This window comes from Lepeophtheirus salmonis, chromosome 3 (genome assembly GCF_016086655.4).
Source record: "Lepeophtheirus salmonis chromosome 3, UVic_Lsal_1.4, whole genome shotgun sequence".
NCBI classification, from domain to species: domain Eukaryota; kingdom Metazoa; phylum Arthropoda; class Copepoda; order Siphonostomatoida; family Caligidae; genus Lepeophtheirus; species Lepeophtheirus salmonis.
This window is the reverse complement of record NC_052133.2, coordinates 10331585-10349582: the sequence shown is the minus strand read 5'-3', so window position 1 is coordinate 10349582 and position 17998 is coordinate 10331585. Positions and strand designations below refer to the sequence as shown.

The following is a 17998-nucleotide window of genomic DNA, read 5'->3' as shown; positions in this document are numbered from 1 at the left end:
TTTGAAAACCTTATGTATTGCTACTCCACATTTGAATTTCACGTCTTATAGAACTATTAGACTAAATTAACTGACTGGACAACAAAAATGAATAAACACTATTTATATATCATTAATTTAAAAAAATTATAGTTATTAAAATCAAATAATAATTAATTATCGTCTCAAAAAGAAAGTTATCATATCACTAACTTTGTATGTTGTGAAAAATGCCTTAATCTGGTTTTGCTATGTACAGAAAGTAAACTTCATCCGCCATCCAATTTAACATTTTTTTTTCTTTCTGGTATACAATTCGTATCAAATTTTTGTTACAGCTCAGACAAATTTGAAATATCATCTACTCCCAAAAAATTTGGGTCCTTAATTATATTTCATCATATTTTCGTTTACACCTCACCTAATTAATTGACATTATACTAGTCCTATGTTTAATTGTCACTTTTATTTTTAATCCTAAAGATGTTATAATACTTTTGCTTAATTTTTGTCTTATTAATTTTCATTGGTCCATTTAGTTTCTGTTTCAAAATCTTCATGTTTAAAATGAAGGTATGTAAAGAAGTTCTTATTTTATTATCATTGAGCTATCTACCAGATGTTATACCGGTATGCCAATAAAAAACCTTAAAATTTGAAGAAATATTTCACGTCTAGGAAGAATTGTCACATTTTAAGTATAATTTATATATATAACTAATTGACGATAAAAAGATATATTTAGGTAATCTATTGAATCAAAATAGTAATAGAGAAAATGTAGAAACTTTAAAATTAGTTGATGAATGAAAATATAATATTTTCATTTATATCCCTATTAATTTTTCACTTGTGGAGCAATGGCAATGAAAACAAGCCTTTTCACTAATTGAACCGAAGTATCCATTTTATTCATTTAGACTCTTACAACAACAATTTAAGCTCCATGTCTCCGGCTATTGATAATTTAGTAACTCCGATTAGGTGTAGTTACAGATCTTTGATCAAAAATGTTCGAATCCTACTCCAAACCTTTGAGTAAGTCTTGTTTGACTTTTTTTTATTCAGATCATAATATGAGTTATGTTTAATCAATTTTATAACTGGATTGTACAAACTAATAAAAACAAGCATTTAAAAATAAATTATTTTATTAATAAATAAAATTAGAAAAAAGTTAATACAAACACATAACATACGACAAAAAATTTAAAAATCAATACATTTTCCTATTATGAGTCCAATGTAAAAGATGCAATTACACTTCAAGACCTAGCTATGGAATAAAAAGATGTGTTGTGATTTAAATTCTTCATAACACATTTTATGAAAATGAATTAGTTTTGAACCAATTTAAAAACTATATTGATTGTTCGAAATTGGTGAAGAAAAACGAGAAGAGGATTGGATGCGTTGTCTCAGAGAGCCCCCGTTAATGTGAGCACTCTCGTTGGGACCTTTTATTCAAGCTGCAGATGTAGGAATTTAGAGGTTCTACAATCTGAGCTTTATTTTTGGCTTGCCACGCCCCTTGCCCCCTCCTGTATGAAGACGAACAGGACATGAAAAGATTGCAGTTTTAGTTTTGTTATAAAAAGTACGTCCTCAGGATCATCCAAAAGCCACTTGTTGTTCATGATATATGTTTGATATATTTTTTTAATATATTAAAATTGAATTAATTTTACAATAATTAATACAAAATATGTTATCAATGACATAAATTGGGCGGAGACTCATTTTTAACTTTAAATTAGGTGTGGACGATACATCTATGCTATAATATATGTATGCAGGGGAAAGTTTCGCAGGGCCAAACTGCCTGGGGCATAACATCCTAGAACCGTTTAATTTGTGCATCTTCCTTGTCACTGCGGAAAGAGGCACTGCTTGGCGAGAGAGACTGTCTTCTTGGACACTTTGAGTTATTTAAAATCTCTGTAGGTTTTTTTTCCTTACTGAGAAGTGTATAGATCTTGACCTGAATATTTCTTTCAGAACTCATTTTACCGTAAGACTGACATCCGATATAGCTTAACTAACATTACATAAACAGTTTTCTACGCAATTTCAATTAGTTCACACAAACCCAAGCTATAAGATTTAACAGAAATAACCTTATTTCTAATATATAGATTTTCAGAAGGCTTATTCATTGAGAAAATTCCTCTAGGAAATATATTTTATTTCATAATTGTAAATGATTAGTTGCTAGCAAAACTAGTTATCAGGGATTTAGCAAAGGTATTGAAAATGTTGGGCACTAATTTTGAGTTCTTAAATTCCACAAGGCTTTTGCGTCATTATTTTAGAAGTTATTTGAAAGTATTTTGCAAATTTCAAATTATAAAAATGTAATGAAAAAATTGTTATTTTTTTAAATTAGAAATTGAAACAGATAATTGATTTTCATATTTAAGGTTACGTTGTTGCAACCTTTATATACACAAATGTCTGTTTATATTCAATTTTATGATTAAGTTTTTAAAACACTGCTTTCTAAAATATATATATTTTTGTTTATACAATGGTACATGCATATTCCCCCTTTTAATTTATATAATATATACTTTTTGTTATATATTCTTTTTTTTAATGAAAAAAAGGTCTGAAAATACATGAATCTTTCTTTTTCTGCATTCCAAATGGTTAGGAGAAAAGACAGCATATATAAAAATATTACATAATTCCATGACGTGTAGGTAATGCTCCGTACCAATTGGAAAAAATAAAGTCAGTTATAATTAGAAATAAATAAATCAAAGTCATGCCCATCTAATAGATCTGAAATGTCCTACCTTTTTGCTTATTTCTCGTTCATGATGATGAAATAAGTAAATAATTAGTATAGTTTGTCTATGTAAAAAGAATAGCAGAAACAGAATATTAAAAAAAAAAAAAAAAAAAAAAAAAACTTTTCGCAGTAATGTTGAAATAAACCTAAATTAACTGTCCACGTTTTACTATTGCCCTACCCTGTAGATTTTACCTGCCAATCAAAATTGAAATTTTCTGCAATCATTTTGTCATTTAGAAAAAAACACTAGTTGTGCCTGAAATTTGTATTTAGTTCATTCTGAATACATTTTTCAATTTAAAAAAAAAAGTATTCATATAAATAAAAACCTCTAAAAAATTTATTTTTATTTTAAACTTTTTTAAAGCTTAGATTGTATTAGTGGCATGGTTTTATAATATGACATTTGACAGCATAGCTCAAATTTGACTTTTTTTTTATCTATGAATGTCTTTTACAATATAAGTAAATGTGGAAAAGATAATTTTTTTTTGTTTTACTCTAGGGATATGTTGATTTGAGTTATATATAACATATAGTGTATTACATCAATGTAAAACTGCAACTTGATATTTATATTTTTTTAAATATGATGAAATAATGGTTTATTATTTATATAAATGTGTATTTATATAGTATATTATAATGTGTACATTATTAGATTACAAAAATTGTTATTTAATCACATACAAATATAATCAAATGTTGAAAGATAGAAAAAAAAAATATTCATAGATATTTATTTATATATTATTCCGAGTACTTTTTTTTCATAGCCTATTATTAACTTGTATGGAAGGGATTCAAATAATCTTATTTATTATACGTTGGTTATAGGTATTGAGTAAAAATAGCAATAGGAAGCATGAACGTTTGCACTTTTAACTGCCAAAATGTCATTATGTACATAAGTATACGAGTACAAAAATTGTATAAAAGTTAATATTAAAAAACGATTAAAATGTTCTATAATAGTATTTGCAGGTATTATATTAACAAGTTTTTAGTATGAGATCATTGTTTGAGCAGATTTGATTTCAATTCAATTTTTAGTATTTATATATTAAAAATTAAAGTATTTTTTAATAATTCTTTTCATATTATTACATACAAGGAGCAAAAAGTTATTTGAGATATTTGCTTCATAAGTTATAATCCATAAAGTATTTAATTGTTTCCATATCAGAAGGCTGTATATGTATTGTTTATCTGCTTTCACGACGATGTAATCAAGTCCAATACTCACAAAAATGAAACTATACGAGTGTTCTTTGTGTCTGAGCCCCCATGAACAAGATTGATAGTTTTAATATTGACAGGAATTTTGTTTAGGGGTTCTATTAGCGTTTCATGGACGTAAAAAGACTTTCCTCACATATTAAAAGTACTTGTACAATAAAAAAATATTATTAATGTCTACCAGCATAGCTTTTTATATGATATGAATTTTTGATGTGAGCCTCCGATATTGCAGATTACTGCTGATTGACTACACCCTTCAAGGCATCAACATTTTTATCTTGGATTCTGAAGGTCTACGACTCCTTACCACAAAATAAAATAACTCAAAGGATTAAGATCTTGGGATTGGGTTCTCTAAAAAATTTTGTACCAGACTTTGACTACAGCTTTACAAGTCAACTACCTCGGACAAGCCACTCCAAGGGGTTCCAAGGATACTGTCCTTTGTTTTTGTTGTTCTGTTGGCATGATAATAAAATCGAAGGTTTTGAATTTAATATAAAAAAAAAAGAAGAAACTCCTGGCTCTCTATGGATGGAAAAAAATCAAATTGTAGTAGTATAAGCTGAGGTGTTAAGTTTCAAAAAATATCTTAAAAATATCACGACCCAGCGTATACACAATTCAGGATAATCATATGAAGTAATATTTAAGTATACAGTTTTTCAATAAACCACGATGGAGTAGGGTTAAAAAGATTTACTGTTTTTTTTAATGTTCCTAGGTGGCGTTACGCTGATTAAGTATCAGCAAACATTAAATTATTACATTTACTCCATCTGACTAGGAATTGTCTATGAACTCCATAAACATTAGTACATTTCCTTTTCGATGAATAACCAAGACGTAAACATACGCCCACTGAGATTATGAGAATAATTTTTTCCAAGCTCGTTGTCCATTGAGCTACTGCGTTCCATGACTCTTTAAGATAATTAAATACAAAATCCCTTAAATGTGAAGGGATTAACATTTAATTTTTTTTGTTAAATATCATAAACATAGGAAAATTTAATTTATTTATAAAAAGATCACACATTTTTTTTTTGTTTTTTGTCTCTAAAATAAGTGTCTTTCAATCTGTATGACAAGCAAGTCATTTTTTAATGGGTACTTTTATATGTACAATAGACATAAAATGGGAATTTGGTATTACCAAATTTTGCATTCTATTCCTCTAAACAAGAAAATAACCATCAACCATACAAAAAAAATTTACTTCATGAACGCATTTGATTTAGAAATCAATAAAATTTTGAAAAATAGGAAAATTTAGTGTTGTTTCATTACAATTATCGATTTGAACAGAGTTACAGGATTTGCCTGTATTAAGTATTATAGATAAAACATTTATTTTGCAAAAATATTTTTTTTAAGTTTTTCTAACTTGCCTTGTGATATAAATATTTTAGTTCCAAACATGCTACCAATAAATAAATATTATCGTTTGGTACCGCGTGTTACACGCATGTATTTTGGAGTTTATCTTCATTTTTGTTAATCAAATCTCTTTTTTTGATACAAAATGTCTTGTATAGTATTATCAAATATACTTTTGTTGTTTCATTTAGACCAAATAAGATAATCTATTTTGACAATTTATAACTTTGGACTATGAAAATTGTCAATTAAATTCTTAAAAATATGACCTTTTATTTATTATTCCTGAATTTCCAAGGTCGATTTGCTTTCATTAAAAATATTATATTTTTATGCTCTATAAGTTTGTTACTTTTCGTTCATTATCATTTTTTTTCTCGATAAAACTAATTAGTTGACTTTGAGGAACGACTACCGTCATAAAAGGCTCTGTAGCATTGTTCAAATCTTTGATACTTTTGATTTTTGAGAATTGAATGATCATCCCGATTGAGGTTAGGCGAACAGTATTGCAACACACATCTTATACCATGCCACACACAAAGCTGTGAACATGAAGTAAAATAAGTAACCACTGCTCCAGCTTAAATTTGTAGACAAGAGAGACTATATTAAATTGGGTTGAATTTTCTATATTAATTAAATTTAAAAAAATAATAATTCGAAGCAATTATTGATTCATAGTTTCCTCTAGAAAGTTTTTCCAAAAAAAGGAATTCAATATTCATAATAAATAAACTTTTAGAATATCAAAATAAAAGTATTCTTAAATAAAAACAAATCATCCTTAGAAATTAAGGGGGAAAAAATTAAAGGTTGTATTCATAAGAGTTTAATTGACAGTTTTCATAGTGCAAAATTATAAATTGTTCTAATAGGTTGTCTTATTCAACATCAATGAACAACGAAAGTATATTTGATAATAAAATATCTATGTTTTATTATAGTACTTTATCGTATAAAAATTCTGTTACTCGATTCAAATAGATAATTTTATTGAAAAAGCAACAAAATTTCCATTTTTCCGACATTTACAGATTTTGAAATCAAATGCGTACATGAGGGATCATTTTTTTTTTTTTTTTTTTTTTTTTTTTTTTATGTTTGATGGTTATTTTCTTGTTTAAAGGAATAAAATGCAGAATTTAAAATATCCAGAGATATCAAATTCTCATTTTTTTGTCATTTAGGTGCAGTCTAGTGTACATACCTTGAATATACTTTTACCCACACACTCACGTATTAATGATTTACACATCATCATAAAGGAAAGTTAGTAACAAAAAAAGTTTTGTATCATTGACTGGTAAAAAGAGTTTACTTATTATATATGAACGTGCGAATATAATTGTTTTTTTTCCTCTGTTTATTTCAGGTATGTATTTGGAGATTTAACTTTGTCTATGGCGTGTTTTTAAGCATTTGTTGTATGAGGACCATTGACATATTAGCAAAACATTGCCAAAAAAGTGCAACATGAAATTTGGTAAGTGACATATCATCAAATGTCGTTTATACACAGTAAGTGTTGTTCGCATTGTAGAGAAACAATGTTGGATTAATTCAAAATACTTTTTTTTGTGTTGTTGTTTTTGGCTAATAGTTAAGTATTTCCTGTTGTTTATATATATTCTTTGTTTTATATATGGCTCGGAATATTAATGGGGAAAACATAGCTTAAAAAGGTTACACATCCTTTTTACTAATGAATGAAAAAAACATTTTAAACATTCATTTAATAGTTAATGTACAAACTAAATTAAATATCTTTTTTTATTACAATCTAAACATTTTAACTTAAAAATACATACTAATCTTAGATATAAGTGTATTATTGACATACTCTTGTTCTTTGTTTTGTTTTTCCATTTATGAACAACTCTACATTCAATAATAAAGTATTTATAAAAATATTTCTATGTACATTTATTACTTGCTAATCGGTCTACTAAAAAAGAATACTTTAATATGGATAGTCTAAAAGGAAAAAAACCAAATGACAGATAAATGTCTTATCCTGAACAAATTTTAAAATCTAATAAAAAGAGAAAAAAAAATTACCTCTAAAACCCAGAGGATACCGTTGTGCCAACAATTTTAAAATTACATAACATTTACATTTTTCATCAAAACAAAGCAAAATTCACAACAAATACTCCTTATACTTTGAAAATATTAAAAAATTAATAAAAAATTTAAATTTTACATACATGAAAAGCATATGATAGGTACAATGTTATTTTATGGAATTCCAAAAAATAACATTGTTTGAATGCTTATATAAACGACAAATATAAAGTCCTATGATTCAATGTTTTTTTCTAAAATTTTAGAGATATACGCTTACTCTTTCTAATAATTTAAAAATATTTAAATATTATGAAAAATAAAGCATTGAAAAATGAATCAAAATATGGACACAAGTGTCCCGTCGATGTAAAAGGGTTAAGAATCTTTATTAATCTGTTACTAATGTTATAAATAATGATTTTAAGTTTTATATATTTACAAAATGTTTTTTTGTATCGTTTTACATTAGAAGGCAAGAAAATACAGTCCTTGTGGTGATAACAAAAACAAAAGATGTATTCTTCAAAAAGAGAGTTCCCTCCTATTTTAGTAATTTAGATATTATAGCAATATTTTAACTTTATATGTGAGAATTAACAAAAAAATTGATAATTTCTTTTTGAAGATTTTTTTTCTGTATTTTCTACAGTTTTTACTATTACGTTAATTTTATTTTACTTTGCATAATCAAATTTAAAGCCCCCTCACTGTTACTCCATCCCCATTTAAATGTGTGTGCTTTTCATATGCCCCATAAATTGGTCAAAGGAAGTTGCAATGATTAAGAATAAGCAAACATTATAGTATTGAATTTACTTTATCTGACAAAAGTATCTTCTTTGAAGTCCATATACATAAAGTATATTTCATTCTCTAGGAAAAACTGGAGTGCGAACCTACACACATTCAGTTCAAAAGAATATCCTCTCCCGACTGCATTTTTTTTTTTTTTTGCTTTTATGTAACTCCCCGTTAAGCATTTCATTCATATTGTTCTATGGATTTTATTGATTATTAACTAAAATACCACCTTTAGTGCCCAGGAAAAAATAATTGTAAATACATTAGTAAAGACCTTTCAGTGCCTATTATATAAAATAAGGCTTTCAATCTTTTTCTTTTTTGATTCTGAATTAAGTTGCAACTAGCGTCTCAGCCACTGTGAAAATAATCGAGGCTCGAAATTTAACAAATCCGATTTTGAGGCTCTAATTTACATATTACATTTAAAATTACTCATATCTACATACTCGTGATTACTAATAACTTGAACCTAAACAGGGGTTAACGCTCTTTTTGTGAACATTTTTTTATAAAGTGTGTAAAAAATAAGGCCTAAAAATAAAGTGTATTTAATTATTTGATAAAAAAATAAACGATTAACATAATTACGTCATATTAACTTTGTATTGCTTTTTTAACTGTTCAATCTATTTGCATTCATTAATATCAATTAAAAAAAACTTGCATGAAAAAAAGACTTGGAAAAAAAAATAAATGATTTTCGTTTTTAAATAATGCTAACTACATAAGTTTGTGGTTAAATGAGAAGCATTTTTATAAATTTTGGCATGTATAATATTCCAATTCACTGACGGAGGGATAAAACTTGCTCAAAATACACTTACATTCTGAGCTTAAATAACCTCAAAAATATAACTTAAATAAGTTTAATTTGAAAACTCACATTTACAACCTTCATTTCAAGATATTACTAACAGAGCACTCTCGTAATTATTCATGATATGGACTTGAGTCGGCTTTAAGTCTCACGATTAACTGCTTCTTCAGACGTGTTTAAGGATCGAGAAGAACATATTAACATTTGTGCTTTGAGATTTACGTACAAAATTCAGTTTTTTCAAACTAGTTATACTAATATTTAATTAACATTTTTCATAATATACGATGCAATTTTGTCACTTCTGATAATTGAAATTGCAAATTTTGTACAGTACAAAGAGAAAGCTAGAGATAATCAAATGGTACTGATAATCAAAGATTCTTTGCTGTTGTTTTATAATTTAGGAGGAAAATAGTTTACATTTAATTTAGCAATAGTACAAGGAGAATATAATTTCATATTTCAATGTTAAAACATTTAAACTTTTTGTGAAACTCATAGAAAATACTTTTAATATAGGAAGAAGCTTTCACAACAACGATCTAATAAATAATAAATATAATTTAAAATACAAAATAGTGCTAACTGTTTTTCCAATTCAAATCTAAAAAATATATACTTAATTTTTCTCTATACAAGCCCCAACTAAGAGCAATGTTGGCTTGGTATTAAATAAGTATATTTGCACAGCATTTTTACATATATTTCCTTGAGTTATATTGCTTTTATTGGACATTGACATGACATTTTTTTTATTTTTGCCATTTATTTGATAACATATAGGTCGACACTCTTTAGCTAGCCATATGCTAGAATGAAGCATTGAAATGTTTGTACTGCCTTACACTTCTACTCTAAACCAGGGACTCTCATGAAATTATTCATAGCTTTAACTTTAGTCGTATTTAAGAATATAAAAAAACTAATTAATCTACGACTTCATATTTAAATCCAATTCAAAATTAAATGGCCCGCCACTTGCCTCGTATTCATGTTACAATACATAAATAAATATTCAATTGGTTCGACTGCCTCAAATAATTTCACATTTTAACAAACAACAAATTAATTATTTTTTGAACCCCTATCTTTATATTCCAAGTGCTTTCTCATTCTTGTTGTGCTACTTTTTTTTTAGTTTTACTCGTTTTATATTTCTACTTACCTACATGCGTGAGTATAGGTATTACAGACAATCCAAAGACTTCAATATTGTACACCGAATTCTTTTAATAGAACAACAACAGAATAAAAAATACTTTGGATTTTCTTATTAATTGAACATGTTTTTTTTGCTCTAAATATAAAACAAAACTATTGGGAAAAAAATCAAAACTTTCTGACACATAATTTATGTTTTTCATAAAATATGAGATCTGATGAATGGGCTACTGAACTACCATTCATACTTCCCCTTCTCCTATTCTTCCTCCTCAATCAAGGAAGCTTAGGGAGAAAAAGAGAAGTCTTCAAACAAACAAAAATTAAAATAAATATCCCGAAATATTTATGGTTGTGTAATGTTTGAAAAAGAAATTCCTAATCAAATAATATATATATCGAAATAAGGAAAGTTAGTCTTTCATTTTAAAAAAAAACACCAATAATACTTAAAATAAACATTTTGACACGTTTTTTTTTTTTTTTTTTTTTCCACTTAAGTCAAGTATCTCTGTCTTTTTTCCCCTCTACCTATTCACAATGACAATGCCTTGAACTTCTTTACCTGTACATGTATCACTCTCTTAGGTAGTTACTAAAAGTTATATCCCGTTTTCCCTGGATTTTTCAAGGCTTAACATCAAACTCTTAAATCCTGTATTAAATTATTTTACTTCATTAAAAATAATAAATTAAATTAAATGTCTAGTACTAACTTAATGACGAAAAAAAGGGTACATGTTCCAAGGACCTATAATTAGACTTTTAATCCGCAGGTTATGTTGTTTATTTCATAATTATACAGAGTGGGGACCCAAAACTTGCAGTTTCATGATAAGGAAATGCAGAGTTTTCATCTGTTTAATTAAAACAGCTCAAAACCATGTTATGATATGTTTAAATACAATATTTAGTTGAATTTTTAATCAATATATTCTCCTTTACATGCAATAATAGCCTCAACAGGCTGGTGAAAAGATTGGTAGCTCTTGACGATGAAGGCTGGGTTCATGGAGAACCATAGTGTCATGATGGCTGCTCTAAGCGAATTCAAATTAGATGAGAGTTAAAGGAAGCTTTCTTCTCCGAAACGCCTTAAACTGCTTAGCTATGGGCTTGAGGAAGGTCACAGGGAGACAGGCAAGAAGTTGGCTAATGGTCTGGCTTTTATTGACAGAATGGTTCTGAATTTTTTTTTACCTAAATTTATTCACGTGAAATACACATCAGAAAAGTAGTACTTAAATCATCTAACAATACTTCAACTTATAAAAATTACTTTAAAAAAATATTTAACAAAATCAATTTAAATAAGTTTAAAACACAACTTTCAAGACTCTACTTCTTTATATATATTTAAGAAGTATCCCAATATCATCAAAACTGTCCATCATGGATATAAATTGCTTGATTATCTTCTCCATCCCTTGAGATACTGTTTTTATATTAGTCCTTGCCGCATATTTATCCTACATAGTATTAAAATAGTTCATTTGTGTTGGTGTGGGATTTTTGCAACCGCTTAGAAGAACAATGACCGAAATGATTTTTTTTTGAAAAACGGAGACAGATAACAGACTTTAGACAAAATTGAAAGTTGTTCAAAATTTTGAGTTTCTCAAAGTTTTTTTTTAAGCTTTAGATCGTACATTCGAAAATACACCAAAAAAAATCAAATATCCCAAAAACGAATTATTGTAATAACAGTGCATTAAATACGAAATATAAAAAGGGAGTTAGGAAGAAGATGAGCGAGTTAATCTTTGAATGTATCTCCATTCGTCATTATGGTTGAAGAAGGATCATGAAAAGTTAGCAATGGTAATGCTAGCGTGTTTGTGCTAGTTTCTTTTATATCATATATATATATAGGTATACTTAAATTTTAGAGTATTTGTTTTTTTACTGGCGATTAACTCCTTTAGTTCTGGAGATGTTGTTTCAAGACGATTCACCTGGAAACGAAAAACCATAGTAAATAAAAATAGAAAGGTTACATAAAATCAATAAATAGCTCTTTCTTTTTCGAGTTTTTTATGTATGTATAATATACATTTATAATATGTCTAATATTTTTTTTTTAAGAAAGGATTTATTTTCTATTCTATTCTTTCTGAAAAAAAATAACTCAATGATTTTTTTTATACTTGTGTGATAGAAGGAGGGGAAAAAAACTTTTATTAGTTATTCATCTAGTAGGGTTTTTTATTTTCCCTGAAATCGTCTTTGAGCGAGATCATAAGACAAAAAAAAATTAAAAAAAGGTTTATGTATTTTATATAAATATTTTTTAAAGGCAAATAAATTTTTTAATTCGTTAACAAAGAAATCCATCGATTTGGTAGGTCCTTCTTGATCTTCTTTTCATAGGTGGACATGAAATTGTGATCCCTCTTAAAATCTTAAGAACAGTGGCCTCAACTTTCTGCATTCCTGAAGAGGTCTTCTCCATCATTTTTCATCTTGGACACCTCGACAATCAGGCTTCTACAACACTTTACGATGTCCATAATCCTTGTTACCTCAGTTTCAGCATATAGCAGGTCTGAGATGCGCTGCTATTTGGCATTTTACTCACTCATAATGACGTGATGACGAAAAGTTTATTATTGTTAGTTTATGCAAAATTAATGGACAAACCAGAATATCACAAATAATTACTCAACATTCTAATATTAATAAGAAATTTGAGATAAATTAAAAGTCCATGTATTGCACTCTGAACATGAAGTAATGATAATATATTTAAATAAAAATAAAAATTTGGAAATAACTGCAGAAGAAAATTGAAAAATTCAATTATTGCAATGTTGAAATAATAAGTAAAATATATTCTTTAAGTGAAACAAATAACATAATATAGTTGTAAGTAGATAAATGCACTTTTTCGAGATATTAAAGTGTAATTCGCACTTTGGAGGATGATGAAAGTGGGTGAAAGGTCTGATTATGTGGAGGAGGTTATGAGTTCCTGTCTAATGGAGTATTCAGGGAGGGAGAAGAAGGAGTCGAGTCGATCTGTAGACTGAAGAATAAGGTTGGAGAAAATGATATCGTAGAAAAAGTTTTAGTGCCTTATATTATGATTATTGATAGCTTCATTCCTCAGTCAATGGATCGACTCAGAGTCCCTTTCATCCTACCAGAAATATAAATTTTATTATTTCTTCAATTAGTAAAAGGTTCCAATAATAAAAATTTCAACTTTCCACGTAAGAGTTCTCCGACTTTGAGATAGAAAGATAAGGTTTAACTTGATGGCAAACTTATAGAGTATAATGCACAAAAAGGATAATATCCCCCTAAAAATAATAATATTCAACTATAATCAATGTTTGAATAGAAGGTGGTGAGCTTTAGTAATAATTGAGTTTGTGCTTACAAGATGGAAGTCACGGACAAGCCATTTCCACAAAATTGTTTAAAACAAAGGCAAAATTATTGTACAATATATTGATAAATGGGAGGAAAATATAAAAGCTGTAAAAAAGTGTTAATATATAATCTAATATCGAGTGGTTCATTGAAATGAGAATAGTTACTAATTCAATAGTAAATAAAGTTTGAGTGATTGAAATTAATTCATATTTCAATATCTTAAAAAATAAACAATTAGATACAAAAAACAAAACAAATCTGAGCTCTCTAGCTTACGAAAAAGTCGAGAAAATAGTACTTGAACGCGATGGACTATTTTCCATTCCCACACTCGAAGCAGATGGGCGTCACCAGGAGCACCGTTTACCCCGTCAGCCAGCCCAAAATATTTGAGAGGAAAAAGGACTCTGTCAAAAAGGTAAGAATGGAAACGGATTAGTTAAAGAAAACAGCCCTGGCAAATTCACAGATTTGTATTTCACGAGTATGGGACTGAAAAGTTTTTTTTTTAGACTTTAGTACAATTATTCGATTAAGCAAATCCTAGACGTTTTGCTTTTATAGTGCAATAGATCGAGAAACCAAAAAACAAAATATAACAACTTAAATGTTGGAATCACTCTACCGAGTGCTCCATTAAAATCTGTACACTTTGAATTTTAAACATCAACAAGAGATAATTTATTAATTAACTTTAGAATTTCACCAAAAAGAATACTATAAATAGAAGTTGGTCGGAGCTCCCTTAATCATTAATGTAGCCGTCCTTAGCAATAATGACCAGGAGGAGACAGAAGACCTAGCACTTGCTACGTATGGAGTCCTCTGTGATAGTGTCCTAGTAGTACCTGACAGTAGCTTTGAAAGCTACAGAGTTTAGACAAAAAACAATTTAGGCCTTCCCCTGAACTTGCACTCAAAAAGTGTAGTCGAGGATTTAGGCATCAGGGCTCTGGGAGAGCCAAAAGTGTCAAAACAGAGTTCAAAAGACTAATTTAAAACTAATTAAAAAGAGCTGCAACGGAAGAGAAGGGTTTCTTCATTGTTGGTGGCAAAAGTGGTCTCTCCACCCTCACAATGTTATTTCCACCAAATTTTTGATAGCTCTTTGAACAGTCGTCTAGTATGAATCCCATATATCTCTTACATGTGCCCTCATAGACTCATTGGCTTGGGCTGTTTTTTAACTCCACCAGGTACAGTTTGACCATTTTAACAGACCCCTTCTTCCACTCCGACGTTTCGGACATGCTGACGTTGAAGAAGGTAGTCGTGGATACGCCCAACTGCTTGGAGTGTGCGAATGGAAAATAGACAATCACGTTCAAATGCTATTTTCTCGACTTTTTTGTAAGCTAGAGACGACATGTTTTTTTCTTCTTACTAATTGTTTATGCTTAATATTGTGAAATATGCATTAATTTCAATCACTCAAAATTAAAAAATAATTTTATAAGTAAGTGTTCAGATTTCAATGGACCACCCGGCATGTATCCATTTACATTATTATATTTTTACAAAAGTCATCCGTTTTGGAATGTAACTCAATTAAATACAATATTTTTGTAGAGTGACTGCATATTAATTAATTATAGTTTAAGATGATCATTAAAGAAAAGGTGTATGAAGTATACTGCAAGTTTTGGTTCCCCATTCTGCTAGTTATTTAATTTCTGGGTAGGAAGGTAAATGGAATAGCTGATTGTTAATGTGACGTCAAATTATACCCTTTTTTTCAGTGGATAGGTTTATTTAAAATCATTCTTGAACTTTGTTGCTTCTATAAATTTCTTTCTTTTTGGCATAGATCATCAATTATATGCATGATTTTTTCATTTCCTTTCAAAAGTGTGTCTTTGTCAGTGAAAGAACGAAAAAAAGATTAAATCAGAATTGACGTAATAATATGTTCATTCAATTCTTTTTTTGGTGATTTGGCAGTGACAAATGTCTGGTAGGGGAAGAATTGGGAGATTGAAAAATGGAATAGAATCAATATATACAAATATATATTCAACCATAAAAATGATAATCAACCTTTCACTTGGCAGTTGAACGCTCGTTTCTATCCTCTCATTTACCACAATTTTAGAGACAAGATACATACCAATAAGATAAATATGTGGTGAGTTAACACAAAAACAATCTTTAAAAAAAAAGGAATGTCCAATATAACTTTTGAAATCAAATATTCATACAGTTCAAAGTTTCATAGACCTACTTTAGTCAACTGTAAACTTTGTTTTCAAATTTCTAGGGGGGTTTGAGATACCCAAGAATGTTTACTAAAGATTTTAACTTTAATTTTTTTTTATTGAAGTTTGCCCTTATATTAATAATTAATCAAAATAACAATAAATTTTTGCAAATTTACATTCAATTTTAAAGAGTTAATCAAAGTAATTTGTTCATAGAAAGGGACAAACCTTTTTTGAAACTCTTTTCTAAGACTGTATCAATATTTAATTAAATGTTGTTTTTTACAAAGTAATGTTTTAATCTATTTTCAATGCTATATTGTATTTTTCAAAAGGCCTTTCAATAAAATTTTCATTTTTTGAAAAACTTCAATGCATATATTTAAAAAAAAAATGGGACTGCAATACTTTAGGGGGGAAGATAGATGACTTCTAAATGATAAAATTGTTTTTTTTTTTTAATACGATAAACCCTTCCATCTACTTTCATGATCCTACAAGTTTATAAACGAACGAAAAACTCGAAAATAAGTCGAGATTCCTCTCTTCCAACTCCCTTTGCTTCACTCTATTGTGTTATAATTAAATGGATGTAATAATTCAATGTCAACTTTCCCTTGTCGCTGTCTCTAATTACAAGTTAGAAAAATAAATTATGATATGCATGGACACTTGTACAATGTACCCCTAAAAACTTTAGTTTCTGTTTCTTCTTCTATTAGAGTATCATCTATGATATATATGTATTCAATTTCTTTTCGAAAGGATCCAATTTTATTCAAATAAACCAATATATCTAAATACATATATGTCCACTAGGAATGAATATTGCTTAAAAAATAAGCATTACATTTAATATTGAAAAAGAGATATAAAATGACATACATGTTCAAGTATTGCATAATGTGTAATGCATAAATTCTTTTACTTTATTGATGATTGAATGAAGTACATACACTCAGTTAAAAAATCAATTTGATAATGCATAAAATAAAAGTTGAAAAAGTAGAAGATATAGTACATTATGCAACTCTGAATAGAAACTACAATATTATGATAGCATACTTTTATGTTGGGTATAGAAAAAAAAGTCTCTAGAATATACAGGGTGGTCCAGAATTAGTGTCACATACACGTTATTAAAATAAGAGTATTGTACAGGGTGGACCCTGAATACCGTTACAAATGCATAAACTTACATAATTCATAGCGATTTCAGGACATTATTGTTAAAATTTCAATTGTAAATAAGATATCATTTGTCAGCAGAGTTTGATAAAGATATTTTGAGGGATTATTTATTTAGGACCATGGAAGAGAAATGAAATACTACCATCAAGCTTCACTACACGGGGAAGAGCAACCTAGAAATTACACAAATATAAAACCTGTAAAAAAAAATTACAGCTAGTCTAACACAAACCATAATCTGTTAGTTATTACATTGCTTATGGGTCTCTATTTATGATCCACCCTGTATACAGGGTAGGGATTTGAAATCCGAAAGATTTAAATATAGTATATATCCCAATTTATTTTCTAAAATTAATTTAGGAATTCAAAAATATTTAGATCTTACATGACGGGATCAAAAGTGAAATCAATTACTCAAACCAACTACTGCCATCTTCAACCAAGCTCTGGCCCTGAACTTGGCATCCACTTGATAAGAAACTCTGTGTCCATGTTAGCCACTGCCTCAAGAATGGAGGCTAGAAAGTATTAAATATTGTTAAGTGCAAGTTTCTTGGACTATTTATCCAAGATAGTCGACACGTAGTATGTAGTTCAATCGGTTATTATCAGGCGAGGCAGGAGGCAACATTTTCTTTGCTCAAAAACATGTCAAAATTATCTGATCAACAATTTTGAAGACCCTTAGGTTGCAATTGGCATCTTCATAAAAGATATGATTGTCGGTGAAAAACCAAATTTTGCCACCTGTTCCATGCTTCAGACAGATTAAGATCTTCGAACTTTGATGTTTATATCCTTTAACAGCATCTATCCGATATTCAAGACGTAGCTCTTGCTCCTCAGGCCACAGTGGACAGCAGTCTTCATGGTGTCAGGGACTATGATCATCCTGTCAGCTAGGTTATTCATAGAGATGCTGGGATCGTCGTTGATTAAAGCATTCAGGAAAATTGGATTCTCAAAAAGATCAGA

The 17998-nt window shown here is 28.5% G+C and overlaps 1 protein-coding gene across 1 annotated transcript in view; it reads left to right on the top strand.

Annotated features, from left to right (window-relative positions):
* The window catches only part of LOC121114169 (uncharacterized), a 270674-nt gene that overhangs the window by 219771 nt on the left and 32905 nt on the right, over nucleotides 1-17998 (top strand). The window contains exon 2 of the mRNA XM_040708039.2: nucleotides 6774-6884. The gene's annotated coding sequence lies outside the window, so the exon portion shown is untranslated. The remainder of the gene's footprint in view (nucleotides 1-6773; nucleotides 6885-17998) is intronic.